The sequence below is a fragment of the Pinus tabuliformis genome, chromosome 9, assembly GCF_031772625.1.
Source record: "Pinus tabuliformis cultivar Carrire ecotype Pingquan chromosome 9, CPIR1, whole genome shotgun sequence".
NCBI classification, from domain to species: domain Eukaryota; kingdom Viridiplantae; phylum Streptophyta; class Pinopsida; order Pinales; family Pinaceae; genus Pinus; species Pinus tabuliformis.
This window is the reverse complement of record NC_142307.1, coordinates 839,539,517-839,564,863: the sequence shown is the minus strand read 5'-3', so window position 1 is coordinate 839,564,863 and position 25,347 is coordinate 839,539,517.

The window sequence follows — 25,347 nt, the reverse complement described above, 5'->3', positions numbered from 1 at the left end:
TCTACGGAGGAATATTTCATTGCACCAATGAAGTAAAATATTTTATTGTGCCCAATGTCAATAAGATTTCATTGTGCAAAAATATCTCAATAAACCTTTCATTATGTCCATAATGAATTTTATCGCGGGTATGGAATTTTCATTGTACAAAGAAGAAATTTATTTTGGAACTGATATATAATATTACTCAAAATTTGCTTCATATGAATCTTGAGACTCCACACAATGTATCAATCCGCACAAGGAAGATTGTAATTTTCTAGGCTTAGTATTCCTCAGTATATGCTTAATATCAATTTATGAGCTCCACACAATGGAGGAACCTACACCTCCACATAAATTCCCCTCTACACAAATAAAATGATATATAATATTGCTTAGTATTTGCTCAATATGAATTTCTAGACTTTGAGCAATGTATGAATTCGCATCTCCACACTTTGAACAATGTATCAAAAATTCTAATACATATTATTGACTAGCCACATGTGCGGAACGCAAAGGTGTGTAGAAAGTTTCTCCGAGTCACCTTTTGTTGTGCACAATGTGGAAGTGTGGATGTGACAATAACAACAGATAGCTAAAATGATCACTGAAATGAAGAATTATCAAATAATGACAAAATGCATATCCCGCATTTTGCGTGCAGTGCATATGTGCGAATAATGACAAACCACATATCCTGAATTTCCTTAATCAATTAATTAGTGATAAGCTAATTTAGTATGTAGAATCGAGGCATGGAAAAAAAAAGCTAATTTTGTGAGTGGAAATTTTGTTAGTGATTGATCTAACACTCTTGTGCCTAAGATAATGTGGATAAGATTTCATTTTGCGGAAGTAGGTCAGTAAACCCTTCATTGTGTTGACAATGATTTTTATTGCGGGTATAAAATTTTCACTGTGCATAATACAGACATGGGTTTTATTGTACGCAGAAAAAATTCATTGTGGAACTGTTATGTAATATATTTCTTAGTATTTTCTTCATATGAATCTCGAGACTCTGCACAATGTATCAATCTGCATAAGGAATCTATATTTTTTGGGCTTAGTATTCCTCATTATATGCTTAATATGAATTTTTGAGCTCTACATAATTGACGAACCTGCACCTCCGCATACATTCTTCTCTGCATAAATAAAATAATAGAAAATATTGCTCAACATTTTCTCAATATAAATTTCTAGACTTCGCATAATGTATGAATCTATAGCCCCGCACTTTGAACATTGTATTAAAATTCTAAGATGTATTGTTTATTGGCCACATGTGTGGAATGCAGAAGTGCAAAGAAAATTATGCAGTCACCTTTCATTATGTGCAGTGTGGAAATGCAGATACAAAAATAACAACAGATAGCTGAAAGAATTGTTGAAACAAAAAATTCTTAAATAATGACAAAATGCATATCCCACATTTTGTGTGTAGTGCGAAAGTGTGAATAACAACAAAACATGTACCCCACATTGCCTTATTCAATTAATTAGTGATATAGGCAAGAATTATGTTGCATTGCAACAATTAGCCTTATTCAAATTAAATGTAAATGTTAAATTGTATGAATAAGTACTATACACATGGTAAATAAACTAGTTTCTTTACAGTTTTCATCAAAAAGTAACATTACAATCACTTATAGCTAGTTATATAGTAATGCATGATTTTATGTCTTGGTCAACTAACATACAAGTTAAATGTGCTAAATGATAACCAGATAAATGTGATAGTAAGGTGATGCATATGTCATGGACATTGAAAAATTAATAGTATGCTTTGAAGGATTTATTTAATTCATTTATGATGATGTTAGTGTGATGTTCAATTCTAATGCAAGAGCATCTTGCTTGGAAAAATCATTGCATTTTAGTAACCATAGGGTCTTGTGTTTCAAGGTACCTGATTCTCTAAAGAGTGATTAATTATTTATTATCCCATGTTTTTATGAGGGTTGTATAATAGTGAGGATATTGTAATGAAATCTTCTCATTAAGAGAGATTTCAAGAATAGTGTGTGAGTTAGAGGAACTAGGAGTTAGTTTCATGATTTTAGGGATTAGATTAGGATATTTAGGATTCAGGTGGAATTATTCAGGATCTGAACCAAAATTGGTTAATAGAATCCTTTTGTGTATAATTTGTAAGCCTTGAAGGCTTAAAAGAGAGAGTTAGCGGACAAGAGGGTTGGATTGTAAGCCTACGAGCATTGAAACGAGAAAGGACAATTGAGTGATAATCAGGCCATTGAGTTTATGTATATACAAATTTTAACTAGCAAATAGAAGTTTCATATCTTCTGAGTTAATATTAGTTGAGGGTTTGTATATGATATGTCTATATGTATGGTTATCCGAAGGATTTGCCCGTGTATTTGTGAATAATGAGGAAATCCCATAATGACTGTGTGTATATATCACAATGCTTCTGACTATGCTTGAATATGGTTCTGTAATAGTGGATGTGAAAGTTTTGACATATAAATGAATGTGTATGCAATAATCAGAATGGTGGATAATCGATTAATAATTTATTAGGTTTGGTTCAGGAAGTAATGTGAACTTGATTCTGTAGGAAGGGCTATTTGAGATCGGTGTGATCCCATTGGAAGGAGTTCAAAAACTAAAAGAGGAGTGGATTCAAAGATCCGTATGCACTGTCAAATGTCAGATAATCAGGTATAGTGGCAAGGCAGAGTAAAGAAATTAGAGAAGCCTCGGCACACTATTTCTAAGCGGAGAAAGGAGTTGGCAGAGTTGAGCTTGGTAACAAGTCAATTTGGAGGTGAGAAGGAAATTTAGTGGCAGCTATAAGTTTGGTGGAAGAGTGGAACCACAACAAAGTGAAATTGTGATTAAGTGGATTTCAGAGTATGCAGAATCTTGAATAGTGGAATGGTGAGTTGGTGATGGAACTGGGTGATCAATAATTGCGAAGGTTAGGAGTGTATGGGCTGAAGACCCGCACTAAATCCTAGTCGTCGATCACATTTTCAAATGCTTACAACATAGTCAACTACGGGGTTAAGCTGTTTGGTAATCTGTGTGCCAGTTGAATACCCACATGCCATAGATCTGATGACCTCGTATATCCAATGGATATTAGGTCATAAGGTGATCAGACGTTAATATGAGAACGGACCTGAAAATTTATAGATTAAGGATTTATAATCCTTATCAGCTCCATAAGGGTAGTTAAACGTCATGCAAGTGGTCCGTGCAATATCGCTACTGACCATTGGATCAAACGTGCCTTGATCAAATGGTGGAGGATCGGAGATTAGTTTCATTGATCGAGTGAAACATCAACCGTCAAATTAATGATGAGATCAACGATGGATAATTAACCATTGGATCAAGCGTGCCTTGATCAAATGGTGGAGGATCGGTGATTAGTTTCATTGATCGGGTGAACCATCAACCATTGGATTAATGATGAGACAACGACGGAGAATTAATCTAATAATATTTGTGGGAAAGGCGGAACCAAGAAGTTTATGGACGCAGGTTTATTTTATTTGGGGTCTAGTGTTGCGCGTTCGGAGTGGGACCAACATTCATTGGCAGATTATGTGTTATATCGTTGTTTGGTGATTGGTTAGGTTTTGTTTAAAACCCACCAATGTAAATGCTTCTAATTTGTATAGGTGGACCATAACCCATAGGTTCATGTAAGGTTACTATGAAAATCAGGGAAATTGCCTTTAGGCGGTGTTTTTCTTGCATCAAGTGGTATTAGAGCAGGGAAAGGTTTCCTGCGAGTAGAAAGAAGACTTTGCATGCAAAGGGAACATGTAAATTCTTTTGAATAAAACTCAAACCAAGAACGAAACAGTGAAAGAAAACTCAGCGAAGGAGTAATTGTTACTGACAGTTAGGCTTCACCAAGATAAAGCTGGGAGATTGAAAGAAAGAATCATATTCTAAATCTGATTGACAGTAGCTGAATGTTGAAAATTTGCGCAATGGAAGTATGAAGATCTACTGAAACATATTTGCAGGAGTGGTGAGATCCTGAAGATAGGTGATCGTATGAAAGTTTGTTTAATGATTAGAAAAAATTGAATGAGTGAAAGTTTGGAGTAGGGTTACAATAGTTAAATTGTAAGAGGGACTTTTACAAGTTCTTGAAGAGTGGTAGAGTTTGGAGATATAGCTGAAGGCTAGATAAAAGAACAGTCCATTCAAAGCTCAAGTGAATGGGGGGCCAAGATCAGACAGAGATCTTGAAGATGAGATGATATGTTTTTATTTTAATTTTATTTGAAGATTGGAGAGTTTGTGATCATTATATTGATGCACAGGTAGCAGCATAAGAAGGTGAGAAGATTACAGCAACCTAGAAGCAAGGAGTGCTCAATTGGTTCCAGAGGAAAGAACCAGAGAAATGGTAACAGACTAAGCTCAGAGGAGAGAAGCTTAGTGAGGCATATGTAGCAAGAAGGAGACTTGTTACTATAGAGGTATTGTTGCAACGAATAAGAAGATCATAAGGGAAATTCCACAGAGGATGTGGGTAAAATTGCTAGGGAATGAAGGAAGCTGGCAAGAGTTTCTAAGTGAAAGAAGAGGTGGTCAGAACCAAGTATTTCATTGTGAGAGGACAGTTTTGTTCTTAGAAGAGAAGATGAGTTGAACCCTAGAAGGAGTAGAGAGAAGCGCTCAAAAGAGGTTCCAGACAGAGGACCAAGTACTTGCCAAAAGACCAAGTCTAGAGGAAAGCTTGGTGAGGTAAGTGGCAGTAGGGAAGACTTGTTGTTGCAGAGGCTTGCGCAACTCATAGTGAAGTGAGTAAGGAAATCATAGAGATGGAAAGGATGATGACTAGTGATAGTCATAATAGAGGTTTTGAAAGAGATCACAACAGAGGACAAAAGAAGAGAGATTCCAAGGCAAATGGCATGAGAATGAGTGACGAAAAATATGTAAATAAATGGCTGAGATAGCAGTTCAGCTTGAAGTATTAATGGAGATGTTGCAAATAAATGAGAAGGACCGGAAATATGGCTATGTCATGAGAAAGAAAGTAAAGTGGCAGAGGCTACAAGAGAAGAAGAATCAACAAGAAAATATGCAGTTAATAAAGGAGTTGAGGGAGCTTGAACAAATTATAGATGTCAAATTGAAGATAGAGAAGCTCAAAGGAGTTGAGCTATAGCAAAAGGAAAATGTTGGAGAAGGTGTTGAAGTTTTGGTATGTGAACCAGAACATGGACCATTACTTTTTGAAAGTAATGAAGAGACAGAGGAGTTGAATCATATGAATGATTCAGAGCAGCCAGAAGACTTGATGGCTAAAGCATCAAATGAGACCATAAGGTCTTTTGTTTTTAAAACTGATAATTTGTGTATGGTTGTAGGTTTGGAAAAAGATAAGCAGTCTTTTAAAGTTATCAAAAACATGGAAGAATACGTTCCAAAAGATGAAAGTTTTGAAGCAGAGTATGACAATGAGACTGGAGAAGAAACAGTTCACTACAATGAACAAGTGCAAAGAGGCATCACTAAAATAGATGGTGTGGAAAAGAGACTTGTTGATATAGTCTCAAGAATTCTTTGAGTTTGAATCAACATACTAATGTGCTAACAGAGGAGTAAAAGGAAATATTAGAGCAACATACTAAAAGGTTGCCAAAGGAAGAAAAGGCACAAAGGCCTTATATTTTTTATTTTGATAATTGTCTTATGATTGTAGACTTTGTTGCAGAAACTGGAACATATTTGGCACGGGTGGATAGCCAAATGAAAGAAGAAGAGAAAGAACATCTAATGAAAGATGTTAAGGAAGATTTAGCAGAGGAAGAAGGACCATCTGATGAATGGTCAATAGCAGATGAAGAAATGAGATATTGCATAAAATTTCCAAATTTTACTCCAAGTAAAATCATTCAGTTATACAAAGAGTTAGACCTTCCAAGGAGAAAGCTAGAATGATAGAGGATAAATATCCAAAGTAAATTGTTGATGAAGGATGACAAAGAAATTGTCATAAATGACAGTCAAGAAGAAGTTGACAGGTACAGTAAACAAAAGTAGAAAATTGTCTTGAAGGACAATATGGAAGTAGCTGAAAAGGAGCAAGACAATAGTGACCAAGAGAGTAAGGATGTAAGGGTGGCAGTAAAAAATGAAAATTTAACAATTAAGAGTTGAAGGCAATCAACAAACAGAGGATATATTGGACAAAGAAATTGAGTTGGTAAGAAGGTTAATGATGAAAGTGTCTCAGAAGAAGACAACAACAAGAAAGAAAAGAAGCAACAACAAGAGGAAGACAACAGTAGACTATGAAAGCATGACAAATGGAGAATTGCAGCGTAAGGTATGGAGACCTGGACAACAACGGCAGACAGCAGCAACAATAGAACAACTGACAAACAAAGATAGATTACAAAATAAAGTTTGGGATCCAGGAGGAATAAATTATCCAGACTTATGACCAAGAGGTCATAAATTTTCTTACCTGGGGAGTCTGATGCAGGGGCATCCTGCTCAAAAAAACCATTGCATTTTAGTAAGCATAGGGTCTTGTGTTTTAAGGAACCTAATTCCCTAAAGAGTGATTAATTATTTATTTTCCCATGTTTTTATGAGGGTTGTATAATAGTGAGGATATTGTAATGAAATATTCTTTTTAAGGGAGATTTCAAGAATAGTGTGTGAGTTAGAGGAACTAGGAGTTAGTTTCATGATTTTAGGGATTAGACTAGGATATTTAGGATTTAGGTGGAATTATTAAGGATCTGAACCGAAATTGGTTAACTGAATCCTTTTTTGTATAATTTGTAAGCCTCGAAGGCTTAAAAGAGAGACTTAGTGAGAGAGTTAGCAGATAGGAAGGTTGGATTGTGAGCCTACGGGCATTGAAATGAGAAAGGCCAACTAAGTGTAAATAAGGCCATTGAGTTTATGTATATATATGTTTTAAGTAGCAAACAGAAGTTTCATATCTTTTGAGTTAATATTGGTTGAGGGTCTATATATGATCTGTCTGTATGTATGGTTATCCAAAGTATTTGTCCATGTATTTGTGAATAAGGAGGAAATCCCATAATGAATGTGTGTATATATCACAACACTTGTGACTATGCTTGAATATGGTTTTGTAACAGTGGATGTGAGAGATTTGAAATATAAATGAATGTGTATGTAACAATGATAATGGTGGAGAATCAATTAAGAGTTTATTGGGTTTCGTTCAGGAAGTAATGTGAACTTGATTCTATAGGAAGGGCTATTCGAGATCAGTGTGATCTCATTTGAAGGAGTTCGAAAACTAAAAGCAGAGCGGATTCAAAGATCCGTATGCACTGTCAAATGTCAGATAATCAGGTATACTGGCAAGGCAAAGTAAAGAAATTAGAGAAGTCTCAGCACACTGTTTCCAAGCGAAGAAAGGAGTTGGCAGAGTTGAACTTGGTAACAATTTGATCTGTAGGTGAGAAGGAAATTTAGTGGAAGTGCCAAGTTTGGTGGAAGAGAGGAACCATGACAAAGTGAAATTGTGATTAATTGGATTTCAGAGTAAGCAGAATATTGAACAGTGGAATGGTGAGTTGGTGATGGAACTGGGTGATCAGTAACTGTGGAGGTTAGGAGTGTACGGATGTCTTGATCGTGGCTAAAGACCTGCACTAAATCCTAGTCGTCGTTCTCATTTTCAAACGCTTATGACACAGTCAGCTGCGAGGTTAAGCTATTTGGTAATCTGTGTGCTAGTTGAATACCCGCAAGCTGTAGATATGATGACCTTGTATTTCCAACAGATATCGGGTCATAAAGTGATCGGACATTAATCTCAGAACAGACCCGAACATTTATAGATTAAGGATTTATAATCCTTATTGGCACTGTAAGGGCGATTAAATGTCATGCAAGTGGTTCGTGCGATATCGCTGCTGACCGTTGGATCAAACGTGCCTTAATCAAATAGTGGAGTATCAATGATTAGTTTCATTGATCAAGTGAACCTTCAACCATCAGATTAATGATGAGATCAATGGCAGAGAATTAATCTGATAAGATTTCTTGGAAAGGTGGAATGCGAAGTTTATGGACGTAGGTTTATTTTATTTGGGGTCTGGTCTTGTGCATTTGGAGTGGGACCGACATTCGTTGGCGTATTATGTGTTATATCGTTGTTTGGTGATTGGTCGGGTTTTGTTTAAAACTCACCAATGTAAATGCTTCTAATTTGTATAGGTGGGCCATAACCCTCAGGTTCACGTAAGGTTATTATGAAAATCAGGGAAATTTCCTTTAGGCAGTTTTCCTTGCATCAAATTCATATTGGGATATTTTGACTTAGTAATATTTATGATTAAAGGAATACAACCTTGGATTCTTGGATGACAACATAGAGGAAGTATGCATTATAGGCAGTGATTGTTATCGTTAGCACTATGTTGTGCTAGGCATATCTATATATATATATATATACCTTGTACACTAATATCATTAAAATAATATTATTAATGGTTGATGCAAGGTGAGTTTATTATGATTTAACCTTCATTCAAATTTATTATTTTTCATAAAAAAGAATTGTTATGTTTTTATCAAAAGAGAGGAAAATTAATTTTAGCAATAATCTAATTTCATTCACTAACACTTAGGATTTCATAATCCACACACAAGTTAAAATATTTATTTAATTTTATGTTAATATTATTAATGTGGGTGGTTTGGGAAATATTTTACCTTCTTAGGACTTTTCTTGTGAGGTGGGAAAAGAGGAGAATAGAGGGGAAACTTTGGGATAAGAGAAGGTGGATGGATTATTGTCGAGGAAATGAAGAAGAGGGAATGAAAAAGAAGATTATAGTTGGAATAGAGTTTGAGAACCTTGAATTGAATTTTAGTGGAATTAAATATGGACCAATATTGGTGGTTGTTAGAGATAAAATCGTGGAGGATTAGGATATCCAAGTTCTTTATAATTAGTAGCTGTATAAGTTCTTGTTGGTTGGAAGGAATAATCTTAGTTTTAGAAATATTTGGGAAATACTTCATCTGTAATTTGCTAAACAAATATAGGTTGTTAAATAAATATTGTTACATGCACTTTAATAATTCTTATCTATTTACATTAATTACACTATTTTAATATAAATTTTAAATTAAATTATTATATTAGGAAAAAATAATATATATATATATTTTGAAGTGATGTAAAGAAAATAATTCAAAATGTAAATTTAAATTCACATAAAATAAAATACTTTGTTTTAAAGAAAAGCTAGTTAAATTCTTAACATATCTCAAAATATTGTATAATATAAAACTTAAAAACCTAATTCCATAATGTTTATATAATTTTTTTGAAAACCAAATAAAAAATGTACATAGCCTATGGGAATTATCTAAAAGCTTGAGAAGGCATAGGGTAGATCTCAGAATTATGGGAAGGCACAGGGTAGATCTCAGAATTATGGGAATTTCCTTGAAGGGAGAAATTTATTCATGTACAAAAACCAAAGAAAGGAGATAAATAAAATCAAGAGTTAGGATATATATATACTTACTTAATTTCAATTTATCTTTATCTCAATTTAGACTTAATTTTAGTTTATTTCTATCTCTCTCTCTATATATATATATATATATATATATATATAGGCACACACACTAGAGATAAATCATAATTAAGTCCAAACTCATATGGAGAATGATATGACGATAATTGAGGCATATATGGGGTTGAACATATATGATATGACCCTAAGAGAAAGGTGCCATCAAGCCAAGCTATAATTCTCTTACTAAGATGGTTTCATATTTTAATAAACTTAGAAGTTGCTACTAAGGATTTCCATAAAGTTTGTTTAAATGAGATTTACACCCAATGGAAACTATTAACACAGGAATAATGCTTGAATTGTGCTAAAATCCTTACTAATTTTCAAGCGAGTAACTAATTAAGGTGATTAACATTTATCTCTTAAATATGTAGCAATGGAAATATCGAATCAATTTCTTGAACTTTGATCTCACTACCAAATTTTCATTTTGAAAAGGGTACTTTAGATAAATCTTCAATTGGCATCTTAAACCCTCTTTTTCTTAACAATGTAAAGATTCCCCTGTTGATGATATGAAACTCACTCATATATAATATCTACTTAGACCAGTAATGAGTTTGGTGTCTAGGTCATACTTATCACCACCAATTGGAGAAATGTATCTCATCAATAACGGGATTAGCTTATCCAATCAATACCCTCCAACTTTTACCCATGTTAGTAATAAACTTAACTTATTCTATGATTATCAACCAATTTTTTCATTGCTTCTCAACCAATTTTTGTTATCATAAAAAAATTATCACCGAGCCATTTCAAACTAGGGAGATTGAAATGCACCATGTAGGATTAATTTTACCATAGTAAAATCACCTTCGTTGCGGAAAATAATTTAGTAAATCACTTTTATTAAATTATTTTCTAATTTAAATAAAAAAACCCATGAGAATAATTAGATAAATCATTATTTATTTAATTTTCTCTATGAATAATTATTAAATCATGGTTTAAATAATTATTCCTTGTCACGTTTGACTAAATCCCCTAGGAATAATTAAGTAAATCAGTATTTGTTTATTATTCCTTATTTCCATTATTGGAATAATTGTTAAACGAATATTTAATAATTATTTCAATTTCACACCATTCTTAATCATTGTGAAATAATTAATAAATCATTTTATTTATTAATTATTTCTAAATAAAGATATTTAACCATTTTAAATATCTTTTCCCTCTCCAATAAATATAATAAAGTATTCAAAGCAATTGGATCTGGATTTGGTAAATGTTATTTTATTATTCTCCATTTTCGAGATTAACTCAATACTTTGTTAAAAGCAGGAGGACTTTCCATTCATTCTTCGCCATGATCATTATCATTGTCACCATTATCGTCTCTTTTCTTTTGAGCTCCCATTTGAGTTCTTCACATTGTTTGGGTTTTTCACATATTGAGAGAGAAGATCAATTACTGAAGCATTAAGGACATCAAAGGAACCATCCCATGGAGGTCGATTTGTAGAACCCTTTTGTAGATCTCCTTCAACAGGTGTTATCAATAAAAAAATTTATTCAATTAAAGTCTTTCCATTTGGGTTATTGCATTGGATATATTTATTGTTGTTTGTTATTATGGATTGTATATGTTTTCCATTTTTACTGCATATCTAAATTGTAAGCAGCAATAAAATTGTTGTTACGTTCATTTTTCAGCTAGTGACTTAAGTGAAGTGTTTTTGGTTCACCTTCCAAGAAATTTCACACTAAAAAATGGTGACTCCACTGGTACATAGTGACGATCAATTAACTCCTCCTGTCAGGGGCATCATTCTCACCTTTGCATACCAGATGAGTCCCCTTCATCACATATGTTTGGGGAATTATCCCATGCTTGGGGGCATGATGGCCCCTAGCCACATTCTCACTTTATTAACATATATCTCGGCCTAGACCCCAATGATCTAGGTATGGTCAGTTATCCTTTCATTCCTTGGATAGTTTTCCCTACCAGCCTCTCTGACGAGCCATATACATATCGTCAATGCTTGTTACCATATATTCTACTTTATGTGATACCACAGTTACCACCTAATCCTTATGTTTGACTTGGTGGGTGGGGATGATCCTAGACCTTCTCTAATATTCATTCCTGCATTCCTTTCTTACCTTGATTCTTCATCATGAACCATTCTTCCAAGAATCATTTTAGACAAGTATGGTCACCTACCTAAAAATCATAGATCCTGATTCTGACAGTCGGTTTTCCCACTACGATCTCCACAAGATTTAGGGCCTTCCCCTCCTCTCCAAATTCTCCATAGTTAACTATCAAAATGAATTGGATTTGGGGGCAAAAAGCCTTTTTATAGGAAAAACCCTACTTTTTTCTGTTACCCATTGTGACTAAACAGTAGCTTCGTTTGACGAACCGTTAGTACCATTGGAAATCTCTCACCAGGTTCTATAATGGGTGTCTCTTTGTTTTTGTTAATTTGACACTTCATAAGGAAGCCATTTTTTCCATGAGGTCTCACTTTGTCGCCTATTAAAACCGAATTTATTCATTTGAGCCACCTGTACTCTGATACCACTTTACCTTTTCAATGGTTGGTTCACATGTCAATTTCTTTTCATGAGTAACCATAATCTACTCATGTTTTGATGGTCCCCTTTGGCGCTTCCTCCCCGTGGAAGTATCATCGAGTCTGTTATCACTCAGGTTTTTCCTTAGAAGTTATCAAAGAAGGAATAGCTTGAGGTAACCACAAACCAATCTTTTAGACCTATGTTCTAGCCAACCTAAGTCTAGAGAGGGCTCTCTCTTTATGATTTAACTTTGTTTGAATAATATTTTAGGCTAGTTCTTAATGTTCACGGTTGTTTATTTTGATTGGGTGGTGGAATTAAGAAGTCAGATGGGTAGAGAAAATATTTAGGCCATTGGGCTATGGATTCAATCAAGAAAGGGTTAACTGGATTTGATTTATCACTGAGGTAAGAGTTCACAGGGCAGGCTAACACAACAAGAATAAATCTGAAGGTTTCAATGAATGGAAAGTCCTAACCAAGGTCAAGGGCAATGAAGAATCCTTAACCAGGATTGGGATGAAGAAAGGAAGGATGGCCAGTAGCAAGGGGAAATGAAGAATACTGTACTATGGGCCAAAGGGGGATAAACTACGGAAGTAAGGGGACAATTAAGAATCCCCAAACCAAGACAGTTCAGTAGAAAACATAAATAAAGCAAACAGTTAAAACATAGAGCACTTAAGCTAATTCTGATGATATCATTCCTTGTTTGCTTTTAAGATTTTATAAGAAATACATATGAATATTTCATAACATAAAGAGAATACAATATCTAAACATGAGAAAGTGATACTTATTTGTTCCAACTGTGCACAAGAATCGAGTGAAATGTCCTCAGCTTTATTTCATAATCCAGTAAACCAGTCCAGTCTTGAGTACAATAGCTCCTTGGCTTACAACCAAATGTCTCTAGAAATGCTTTTTAATCCACACTAATTACTTCAACTTGTGAAGTATTTATACAAAATTTAATACAAAATATCTCATAACTATATGAGATTTTTTCTAGGAAACAAAAAATATCTTCAACGCAAAGATAGAGACGGATGGAAAACCGATTGCTTGCTGTCCCTTTATTTGTGAAATGTGTTGGCTGCTAGAATTAGGATTTGGCTCTTGCAGTTGCCTTAGTAGTTATGTGTTGGATTTCACTCTTATCTTTGACCTACTGATACTCTTTACCTATGTTGATTAATCCTGTATTACCTATTTTTACCTGACAGACATATTTTACCCCACAAATTTACTATAGTAACTTTATAGTAAATCTGTTAAACTGGTCCACCAATCACTATCTGGTAATTTTATTCTGATCATTTTCCTGCAGACTTTATCAGCTTCTGTATATTTGGAAAAAATTGGTTTGTTGGTGAACAAGTGCTTCACTTCATGTTCTATATAGAATAAATTCTCTAGGCCATAATAAAGTACTTTTCCTGTAGGCAATGCTTTTACTCCTGAAGAACTAGCTTGGATTCTGGATTGTTTACTCAATTTTTCAATTTAATCTTCCTGTGTCATTAATTTTTCATGTATGACCAGAGGACTAGGAAGTCCTTTTTCTTTCAAAATGTCATATTTTAACATGAAGTTGTCAATGTCTGCTTGAATGCTTTGGCATCTTTTCTCCAAATTAAGCATCAGGTTCCTTTTAGTAAGAACCTTCTTTATCTCAATAATAGTAGTTGTTTTGTCTTGAATCTCTAATTCATCCAGTTGGTACCTATTTCTACTGTTCAAAAAATCTATGAACTGATTCTCTTCCTCATGCTTGTCTCCCAGTTCTTTCTTTGTCTTTTGTATGGCTTCCATGGCTATTTTGACTAATTCAATCTGCTAAAAAATAACTTGAATGGAAGACCAAATATCATTAATGGAATCAATGATAATGGTCCATAATATATCCTTGATGTCTCCCAATGGCTTTTCTAGAGTCAAATAATTTTCAAGGATCCTTATTCTTTCTACCATCCTTTGGTTTTTTAGAGTCTCTTCTTTGTGCTGTATTTATGCAAGTGAACAACTAGTTTCTAGGCTTGTGACTTGCTCTATGAGTTTCTTGAGCTATGGCCTAGATGCTCATTTGTTCCATAGCCTTAACCAATTCATCCGCCTCTTCAGTTGTTATCCACGTACTAGTTGATGTACCTGTGGATGAAGTAGTGCCTACTACTAGCAATGTTGTTACTGTTGGAATTGTTCGTACCAAGGAAGTTGCCAGGGTGGAGGGTACTGTGGTGGAAACCATAGGTATTACAATTTGAGGAGTGGTGGCCAGCTCACTCTACTTGGACTGCATTAAATTCTCCAATTCTTTCTTAGTTTCCTTTAATTGATCATTCAACTCAAGGACTAGGTCCATAAGTTCTTCCTCCTTCTGTTTTTCTAAAACTCCAGCAGTTAGAGGATGGTGGAGAGGAGGAACCTTGAGTTGCTTCTTCGGTACAACTATGTCATCATTTTTCTTCTTTATCAACTGCTCTGTTTCTTTGACATCCTTGGAATCATGTCCCAGTCGTATGAACAAGTCTTCCAAAGTTTTTATTCTAGTGTCTTTGGCCTGAGAAGAGGCCTTTTCCAATTGAAGCTGTGCAGATGTGTTATTCAGTGAGTTTTGTAGTTGATGAGTTGTTATTTCTTTGTTGGTTAATATATAGTAAACCATTTCACCTGTTTGTTTATGTAGCTCTATTTGATCAATTGGGTGAATGTATTTTGCCAAAACTTCAAAATCAATTTTCAAATAGTCAGCCATAGATTTTGGTTGTTGCACAGTTGGCTTAAGAAATCTCATCTGCATCTTGCCCTCCTTTATGTCAAAGGCTGACATTAGCCTTGTTTGGTTTGTTGGAGCCATTCTGAGATAATGAGCATAGGTTTGAGCCTTTAATTTTTCGTTCCTTGCCTTGATTTCTTTGTACTTTTCTTTGATATCTTGGCTCTTACCAGAAGGAGCCCTGAAGAAAGATACCTCTGTGCTCTGTTTCCTTTGTAATACCTAGAACTATGAGGTAGATGGTGTACGTCCTGAAGGGATAGTATGCACACTATCAATTCTTTCTACCACTGTGTTTCCTGATGTTTCCTCGGTGTATTCATGTTTAGAAAATGGATTTAACCTTTGCCTCTTAGCATAGCTTTGATTAACAGGTATGGTGGAAGGAGTGGCCTCCTCTCTATTTCTTTTTGGATTTTTCTCCTCATTTAGAGGAGTCTACAAAATGGGGGAATTGCTCATATTTTGTTCTGTTTGATTGAGCTCCTCTGAAATCTCAGGTAGTTCTGACTCTTCTGCCTGCTTTGATGATCTTGGTTGGCCTTATGGCCCTACTTACTCTGATGATCCTGGTTGTCCTAATGGCCCTGCTTTCTCTGAAGTCTGTCCACTATGTTCCTATGAATGCCTTTGAGATGAAGTTTCTCCAAGCACCTGCAAAAATAAATCTTCATCAAACCTCATATCTAAATCTGTCAATACATTGTCAACGACAACCTCTATACTATCTTGATCTACTAATGTGTTTTCCACCCATTCAGATTTATTGGCAACTTTTCAATTTCTGGGATCCTATGGTGAATGTAAGGAGATAGCTTATTTTTCTGCCTTCTATTACAAATAAAGCTGTGGGGATAATAAATCCACATGAAACTTTGTTTTAATCTCAACCTTTGGAGGATTTCATCTGCCTCCTTTCCTACTTGTCTACTATTACAAATGAAAGGGCCGAGATGATCTTTTATTCTTAGTTGGGGCTTTTTCTTGGTTCTAACAAAATGAACCTCATCTCAATTGATTATTTGTCTGTAGTACTTGAGAGAAAATAATCGCATGGGGAGGTACTTTGGCATTTTGTAAGGTGGTAACTCACATCCATATATTTTGATTTCTGTATGGTTTTGGTACAAGTACCAATCCCCTACATTATATTGCTTTGAAAATTGCAGGATCCTCCTAATGTCTCCACTGATTCTGGGAGGAGGGCTTCCTAGCAACATGGCAGCCACTGGGTGTACAAATCGATCAATGAAATCTGTATATGAGTAGGGAGATTTAGACCTGTGGAACAGAGGGGTCCAGAAGATGACAAATCTAGGATTCCCTTTGGTATCAAGTTTTTAGACAGAGAAGGGAAACCTATCAGTCTGATAGTAAAGAAATAAATGGTACAGGACTGATGAATATTTGAACTCTTTCATTTTCCAATCTCAGAAATTGATCATGCATCTTATCTGAGATGAATTTTGCATAATCAAATTTGACTGCAGGAGGCTGGCCAAGGGTAAAATTAGACATGTAGGCAAAAATGATATCATCTACATATTCACTAGTGGTAAAACCTAAAATGCATGATATCATTGATGTGATATCTTTGCCTAAACCAGAAAAGAAGGATGACATGTAAGGAGGGGGGTCTTTTGGCATGTATTTTTCTTCAGCAATCAAAGTTTGGAGCATTTGAGTTTTTCTGGAACTAGATAGCTTGGAGAATCTGTCAAGCAAATCAGCAATGGTAAGGGGGTTTAGGTTCTCACCAGGTTGCAACTATAACATCTCGTTTATGGAATCAACAGTGATAGTGAATAGGAATTTCTGGTCTGGGGACATTACAGCTCTCATGATTGGGTCATAGTTTGCATGACAGTAGTGAATAATCTTTGGGAAAACGTGAACACTAGGAAATTGATCTTTGGGTAGGTTTGATTCCCAGAGGCCTATCTTATCTACATGGTTCAAGTAGTTATCTTGGTGTCTACAATGCAATTTCAAAGGGGATTCTTCAAAGATGACGTCTTTAATCTAAAAATCTTTGTCAGCCAGGGAAAAATGGTCTAAATCTTTGTGGGGGGAAGTAACTGGAATGAAATTCAAAGCAATTGGGGTATCCATCCTTGGTTCTTGTCGATTCAAGGACGGGGGCAAAGGATTTCAGGGAAATATGGAAAAATTGGCTTATCAAAGAGTATCTTAGGACTATCAGACAGCTTAACTTACCAAATTACTTAACTTTTTAAAGCAGTTAGCTCTGGCTTGGCACGAAAATAGGGTTTCTCAGTCGAAAATAGGGTAAATACCTGGTTTTGGTTGTCTGAATGGATTAATGGTACTGGTGCACTGTTCGCAGGGAGTGCACGGGTCTGCAATGGTAATCTGGAGCTCAACAGCTTCGGGAAGTTGACGGTTGGTAGCAGGTTGATAGTTCGAACGTACTCTGCATTTGCATGGAGAACAAAAGGTTTCTTTCTTGGTAAAAAGAAAAAATAATGAGTATTTTTTCTTTATCAGCAAAGTCAATGATTTTGGCAAGTATAATGGAAAAACGATAGTTGGCGTCAACTGACGGAGGTGACGCTTTGTCGTGTAGTGAAAGTGGTAAGTAGAGGTAGTAAGCGGAATATATCGTACTGCTTTTGGGGACTTGGTGGTATTGGGAGAGGTCCGCCCGATGCCATCCATTGGGTGACACGTAGCGGAGGGGTGAGTAGTAAAATTGCTCACATCGAGCAAGTAAAGGTCAGTCGGAGGCCGCCCGATATGAGTGACAACTGTTAGATTTGAAGGGGTTAGATCGTATAGTGATCGGGACGCGATTTGGTCAAGGATTTAATGGAGGGGCTCGACGGGATTTTAATTGTGGGTTAGGGTGACTTAATGACGTTGGGGGCGGGCTGATTGAAGGAAGGTTATTAATTAATCACGGTTTTAGTTAATCCCTTTTTGTAATGGCGGAGAGTTATGGCTCTTAATTAGTTGCAAATCGACTAATTAATCCATCTATTTTATTTACTTAATATAGTTTATATTTCAACCATCGAGGTGAGATATTTATATAGAGGTTTTATTTATAATTATATATGGGAAAGCGGTTTATTTTTCGGGAGTTAAATATAATAAAGTTAAAGTTAATATGAAATGGAAAAGGGAACAAATTGCGCTAAGTATAATGTCTTGACACATTTGTTCATGCATTTAAATTTACGCATTATAACTTAGGCTTAATGCTTTTTGTGGGTTTTTATGTAAATAAAGGGGGTTTTAGGTAAGATTTATTACTTTTCTTAGGTAAATGTTAATTTCACCTTAGGAAAAGGGATTTTTCAAATGAAATGAATGAATTATGGAGGGAGTGAATATTTGTAAAGGGGTTGTAGTACTTAAACCTTATAAGTTATTGGGTTGAGGCTCCGGTCCCTCCAAAAGTCATAGAAATGCTCTCAGCCCCTTTAACTTAAGGTTTTAGGTACTTTGATTTTTGCTTGTGGGAAATTAGTGAAAAGGTGAAATGAATGGGGAAATTAATCAATTGACTTTGTAACTGTCCCATTTTCATCCATGCTTTAAGAAATTTCATGATGTAAGTAAATGACATGATTTTATCTAATAAATCACCATAATTCTGCAACCATTCACCTACTTACCCATCTGCACATCCTACCATTTTTTTCTATTCTTTATTAGAGTGCACTTAAACTAGAAAACCCTCATCAAAACTTTTTTGCTTTTCTTTTACAAAATTAATCTATCTAAGTCTAACCTTATTACATCCAAGGGCTCAGATTAAACTGTTGAGCTCCTTTTTTATTTACTCTACCTATCTACTTATTTGCCAAGATTAAAAATTTTGGTCAGATTTTATTCTCTATCTATAAACATGAAATTTAAAACATGAAGTAGCCAAGTTTAAACATTTTGACTATCCATGGATTGTGGCAAAGGTAACAAGCTGCACACAATCTTTTTATTCTACATCAGAGTAAATGGTAGTGTCATTTTGACTTGTGCACTTTCATGGTCTTTTTCTTTCTTCTTGGGGTTCATTTTTCATCTTTTTTTACCTTTTTCATTCTTTTTGTCGTTTGATTTTTCCTTTAGGACATATCCTCTTTACATTTTTTAATTTTTTTGAGTTTTTGAATATGGAAAAAATTTGCAAAAAGCAATGGTATGTGCATATTACAGGTTTAATCTCAGCCATTCACAAAGTATGAGTCTTATTGGTATAGGAACCTAATAGTGGCTCCACTTGGGGATGGCATTTCCTGGTGAAATGTCAAGAACTAGTAGATCAATGGCCTTCTGAATTTTTGTGGTTTTACTTTGCAACTTTCCTTTTTACTTTACTACTTTATTGATATTTATTGATAGTAAAACTTTAAAGCTTAGGGCCTTCTCTTCGGGCTTCAACTCCAAAGTTTACCATCCAATCCACACTAAACTTTATGAAGGATATAGTATGTACAAGTTATTAGTAAAATCAGTGACTGGGATCTATATAATGCTTAAGAATTTGACCATTAACTGGTCCTCCTTCTACTTCTACACCATCCAATTCTTTGAGAAAATAAGCATTATTACCTCTAAAAGCATAAATAATGTAAGGACCATTCCACAGGAAATCAAACTTCCCATGTTTCCCTTCGGACTTCAACTCCAAAGTTTACCATCCAATCCACACTAAACTTTATGAAGGATATAGTATGTACAAGTTATTAGTAAAATCAGTGACTGGGATCTATATAATGCTTAAGCATTTGACCATTAACTGGTCCTCCTTCTACTTCTACACCATCCAATTCTTTGAGAAAATAAGCATTATTACCTCTAAAAGCATAAATAATGTAAGGACCATTCCACAGGAAATCAAACTTCCCATGTTTCCCTTTGTCTTCCCTTCTTGAGTCCCATTTCAGTACTTTGTCTCCTAGATAGAAAACTTCTGCCTTGTTTCTTTTGTCAAATGCTTTCTTGATTTTCTCCTACACAACTTGGGACCTGATGTAGACTTGTTCTCTGGTTTGCTGCAAATGAATAGTCTGATTGATCCTTATCATTGGGCTCAACTTGTGCTTCTTGGAGTAATTTCATCACTGGAGTTCCCAAAGAAGATGGGAAGACAGCCTCCATTCCATAGACTAGCTAATAGGGACTGGTGCCAATAGATTTCTTTGTGGTCAGTCTGTCTGCCCACAAAACATTCACTAGTTTTATTCTAGGTCTTCTTATTGTCTTCCAATAGTTTTTTGATGATGTTTACTAAGCTTTTATTGGAAGACTCTGCAAGTCCATTTCCTTGGGGATATTAGGTTGTGGAATGACCAAGTGTTATGTGATATCTGTTGCAAAAATAAATCATCCTTTTTTATTTGAAGGCTACAGCATTGTCTGTGATGATGTTGGTGGGACAACCAAATCTAGATAGAATGTTGGCCTCAAGAAAACCTATTATGACAGTATCGGTGGCTTGTCTCGAGGGTATGGCTTCTATCCACTTTGTAAAATAATCTATGGCAGTTAAGATCCATCTATGCTGGGCAGAGGAGGGAGGGTGAATTTCATCAATGAAGTCAAGACCCCACTACTGAAATGGTGTTTCAGTTGCTATAGGTTTCAAAGGTAATGGCAGTAGTTTTCTTTTCCCTTCAAAAATTTGACATTTGTGGCATGAGGTTACAAATTTTTTCACATCAACAAATAGAGTGGGCCAGTAAAAACCAGCCCTTAATATCTTATCAGCTGTTGTCTTCCAATAGAGATGTCCCCCACAGTCACTTGCATGAAACTCTTGCAAAATTTTATCAAATTCCTCCTTTAATAAATAATTCAACAATATGCTTTCATGATTTTTCCAAAATAAGGCATTATCGATTATGTAAAACTTTAAACATTTCATCTTTACGAACCTAATTTTAGTCCTGGATAACTCTGGAAGAGCTTGAAGGTTTTGTAGAACATATATTATGTCAGCATACCATGGTGAGTCTGTAAAGGCTTGGCTAATCTGTGGAGTCGCCATCTCCTCTTTGTTATCCAGTTCTGTAATGAAGTTTATGTCTAGGGCCTGACAGTTTGTTTCAGCGATGAGCTTAGCCAAACCTTGGCCTTTAATCAATTTTGTGGGTTTTATTTCTAAATCATACTCTAATATTGTAGCTATCAAATTTCCTCTCTTTCCACCAGGTCCATCCTGTGTCAGAATGTCCTTGACTACAACAATGGGGACATATGCTACTATATGGGAGTACAAAATATAAACTCTGAAATCTTTTATTGCTCTAACTAAAGCAAAATCCTACTTCTCATTATGTTATACTTTAAAGGTGCATCTCTCAGGGCTTTACTAAAGAAGGCTATTGGTTTTTCAAAACCCTGATTATTTTCTGCAAAAGGACTGCAACAATGGTGTGTTCAGAAGCAAAAGAAAATATGATAAATTCCCTATCAAACATTGGGTTGATGAGGACTGGAGTTTGTGTTAAGGGTAGCTTTATATCTTCAAATGACTTTTTTGCCTCTATAGTCCATTTAATATTTGAATCTTTCTTTAACATGTTATTCAGTAATCTAATTAATTTAGCTAGATTAGAGATAAATCTCCTCAAAAAGTTTATTTTACCTAAAAATGCTTGAATTTCTTTGATGTTCTTGAGATGTGGTATCTGCAAAATGGCTTCAATTCTTGTTGGGTCAATCCTGATACCATCTTTGGAGATAATGTGGCCTAACAATTTCCCTTCTTCCAACCCAAATAATTTTTTTTTAGGATTCAGAGAGATTCCATATTTCCTGCATTTAATAAAGATCTGCCTAAGATGATCTAGGTGTTGTTGATCTGATTTAGAGAATACTATGAGGTCATCAAGGTAAATTACTAGGAAGTCATGGATTTCTTTGTCAAAGGCTATGTCCATTGCTCTTTGAAAGGTGACTCCTGCATTTCTTAATCCAAATGGCATTTTCACATACATGAAAGCGCCCCATGGAGTTGTGAATGCAATCTTTGCCTGATCATCTGGGTGGACTAGGATTTGGTTATAACCAGAGAACCCATCTAGCAGTGAGATCCTGGAGTAACCTATTAGTTTCAGCCTTTGAAACCTTCCACCAGTGATCAAATATGCTCTTACAAAGTGGTCTTAGGGTGTCAAAGTCAAAAATTTTCATTTCAGTGAGTCTTCAAGTAAAATTTGGTCACTAGGTATTAGGTCTAGGGTTTGTTTTCACTCCTTCCAAAGTTTTCGAAGTGCCAGTCCATGTCACCATTTAGATGATTTTACCAACATTCAAAGAGTTTTTATCATCATTTCAAGTTCCAATGGGTCATTTTACACCTTGTTCGTGTTTCAGTTGTGCTTGGGTAAGACTCATTCCCCTCTCTTAGGGTTTTGAAGGTAATTTCTCTTGTATGGTCAAATCATCAACAAATCTTGCATATTGATGCTCATAGACCTTCCCCTATCCTTAATGTACCTTATTAAACACTTCCCATCATTGATATCCCTCAAATTTCTCATTTTCCCACAAACCCTAGTTTCTTGCTACAATTTGACAATTTTCTAGGCTAAGCCCGTGTTTTTCCCTTTTGGACCCCCTCCCCTCACTCAATATTTGAAATTCCACTTTCCCCTATTTCATAACATCCCTCCCTACTTCCAAAAATTTTCTCAAGAATTTAGAATGCCCTTATCCCCTTCATTTCACTTCATTTCGACAAATCCCCTATTCCACACATCGGGATAGGTTTTCCTCAAATCATATTTCTGTGCATGAAAAAATGAATTTGGAAAAAGTGAGAGATTTTTTTTTCCATAATAGGCCAAGGAATAAAAACCTCCTTCACTTTTTACACAGGTGTCATGGTTTTAGAGAAATGTCAAAAATACAATTGCCTCAGGAGGATTGCTGCACCTCTGGAGTGACCTTGGTAAAATCGAGATTTATCTTAGCTTGGTTGGAAAACTGACTTTCTTGATGAGTCAAATGATAACTAGACGCAAATATATTTCCAATGAGCTATCATGAGCTCAATTTGGAGTTGAGGAAGACCTTAAAACGTTCACTGCAACAGCACTCTACATTTAGGTAGCCTCATTTTGCACATTTTGAACAGTCTTGGGAGATTTGATTTTTGATAGGGCAAATGGCCTCCAAATTGGAAAATTCAAGATGTTTTGGAAAGTAGACTCGACACGATTTCCAACGAGCTATCCTGTGCCCAATTTGGACACCAGGAAAGCCTCCAAAAGTAGTCTTCAAAAAGGCATTGCGCACCTGGGAGCTTCTTGCATTGTAAAATTACAATGGCTTTGCGCACCTGTGTGAGGGCGCTGTGCACCTGTCAAACTCTTCCAAATCACTCCAATTTTCCTCAATTCTCCAAATTTTCATCTTGACAAGTAAGTAACACAATTATTCTTGTTGAAAAAGGGTTTTTTGCATCAGTCTATGGTAATTGTGTTTATCAAAAACCAAACCCTAGTTTTCACCAAACCCTCTCATATACTTTAAAGCTCATTCATAGATTGTTGTCATATCTCATCAATTGGTTGTCCCACTAAAACCCTATTCCCTCATATAAATTTCCCTAGATCTCATCCCTTCATACAAATTTCCCAAACCCTACACTATCCCTAAACCCTACTTTCTACATCAAACCCTAGCCCTATACACTATTCCCAAACCCTAACTCCCAAATCCTACATCTTCACTACTCCTACTTCCCTATAAAACCCTTATCCTACATTATAAAATCCTATTCACTCCCCTCATTCCCCTCATTCCCTAAAACCTCAAAACCTCCACTCCCTCAAGCACTCACCATTCCCATACACCTCACTCATCTTGTCCCAACCTCATCCCTTCATTCCTCATCAACTACTACATCATTAAAACCCATGGAGAGTGACATAAACTATGAGAGGCAGAAGGAAACTTTCAATGACACTTCCAGAGAAGCACATGTGCCAAGAAAGCCACACAAATGGGGAAATATCATCTGGGAGGAACCTATCAGTCTCACAGAGTTGCTTGCTTGTCCTCTTGCTATATCTTATTTTAGACAACATTCTTGCTATGAGTTTTGTGAAATGGTGGAGAGGGTAAAGTTTCATCATGAACTTTCCCAGTTGTTTGTTACTCATCTACATAATGGCTTAGTGAACCTTGCTGGTGTTTCCTTCGCCTTTTCGCCTACCACCATCTCAGAAGCAACAGGAATTCCAAATGTTGGTGAACAGTGGAACAAAGGACAGTATGTTGACAGTATGATGAAGAGGCTTAAGGCTAAGTTGGAAAACGCCTTAAGAAGCAAAAAAGAGCATGATAAACTCAAAATCTTAGTTGAAGCATCATTGGCTCATCAAAGCACTTAACAAGGGTCAATCATTCCAAATTTCAATAAATTTGGAGAAATTTTTGTCAATTTTGAAATTTTTAATGTAAAAAATAGGCTTTTTTGCTTTTGTTGGGGACACTTGTTTGCAAATTTTTTTATATTTTTGGAATCAAAATGGAAAAATATGAAAGCTCAGAAATGGCGAGGAATTTTGGACAAGTTCTAAGTCTTGTCGTGGCGGAAAAAGTCGTTTGTGCGGACACAACTGACCTCCCTAGGAGTCTAAACTCTCTAGCGACAAACAAGACAAAATGGAGTGATCTTTCTCTAAATATACCTTTTAAAACATGAAAACTACAAGTGTTTAGGCTTACCTTATTCCAAAACGCGGTTGTTGTAGTCCGTCCTTGCCGATCCGGATGAGCTCCTCCTTCAAGTCAATTCCTGCAACCACAAACAATCAAACAATTACCAAGCACTTGCATTTCATATAATAAAACATATATTCAACATGCAGACCAAGGAACACATGAAATAACTCATTAACACAAGCTATTGAGAAAAATAAACCAGTTTGTATTAATAACGAAACAAAGAAACTCTTACAACCTGGCCTTGGTGTTGTGCAAGTTCCTCCCAGGGTCCATCAAGGGTTTTCCTCTACTTTGACAAAGCTCACCCACTTCCAAGTAGAATCAAGCAAAGACAATCTCTCCTCACAAGGTTCTAAATGGGAGTCCTAATTCCTGCAGCATTTACCCAAAGAAAATGTATAGCTCCAACCTCCTCTCCCTCTGGCTCAATGTCTTTATTTATAGTGCTGTAAAGAGGTTATTCAGGTCCACCATCAATGGGATAATCCCCCTCTTTGGGTGGGATAGCTCCCTTATTGATGGGATAAGTTCCCCCTTAATAGAGATACATGAACCAACTGGAGGCGCATCCAATTCATCAAACCGACCTCTAGAAAGTTCTAGAAGTAACCACAAGTAACTTTTTTAAGATGAAACTCGCGCATTTTGCCTTTTACAGGAGGACGCACCTGTCCCTTAACATACAGAGCGTCCAAAGACGCACCTTTTGTGAACATGGTCAGCGTCCCCGCAGGTGAGGCTAGAGAGAACCTG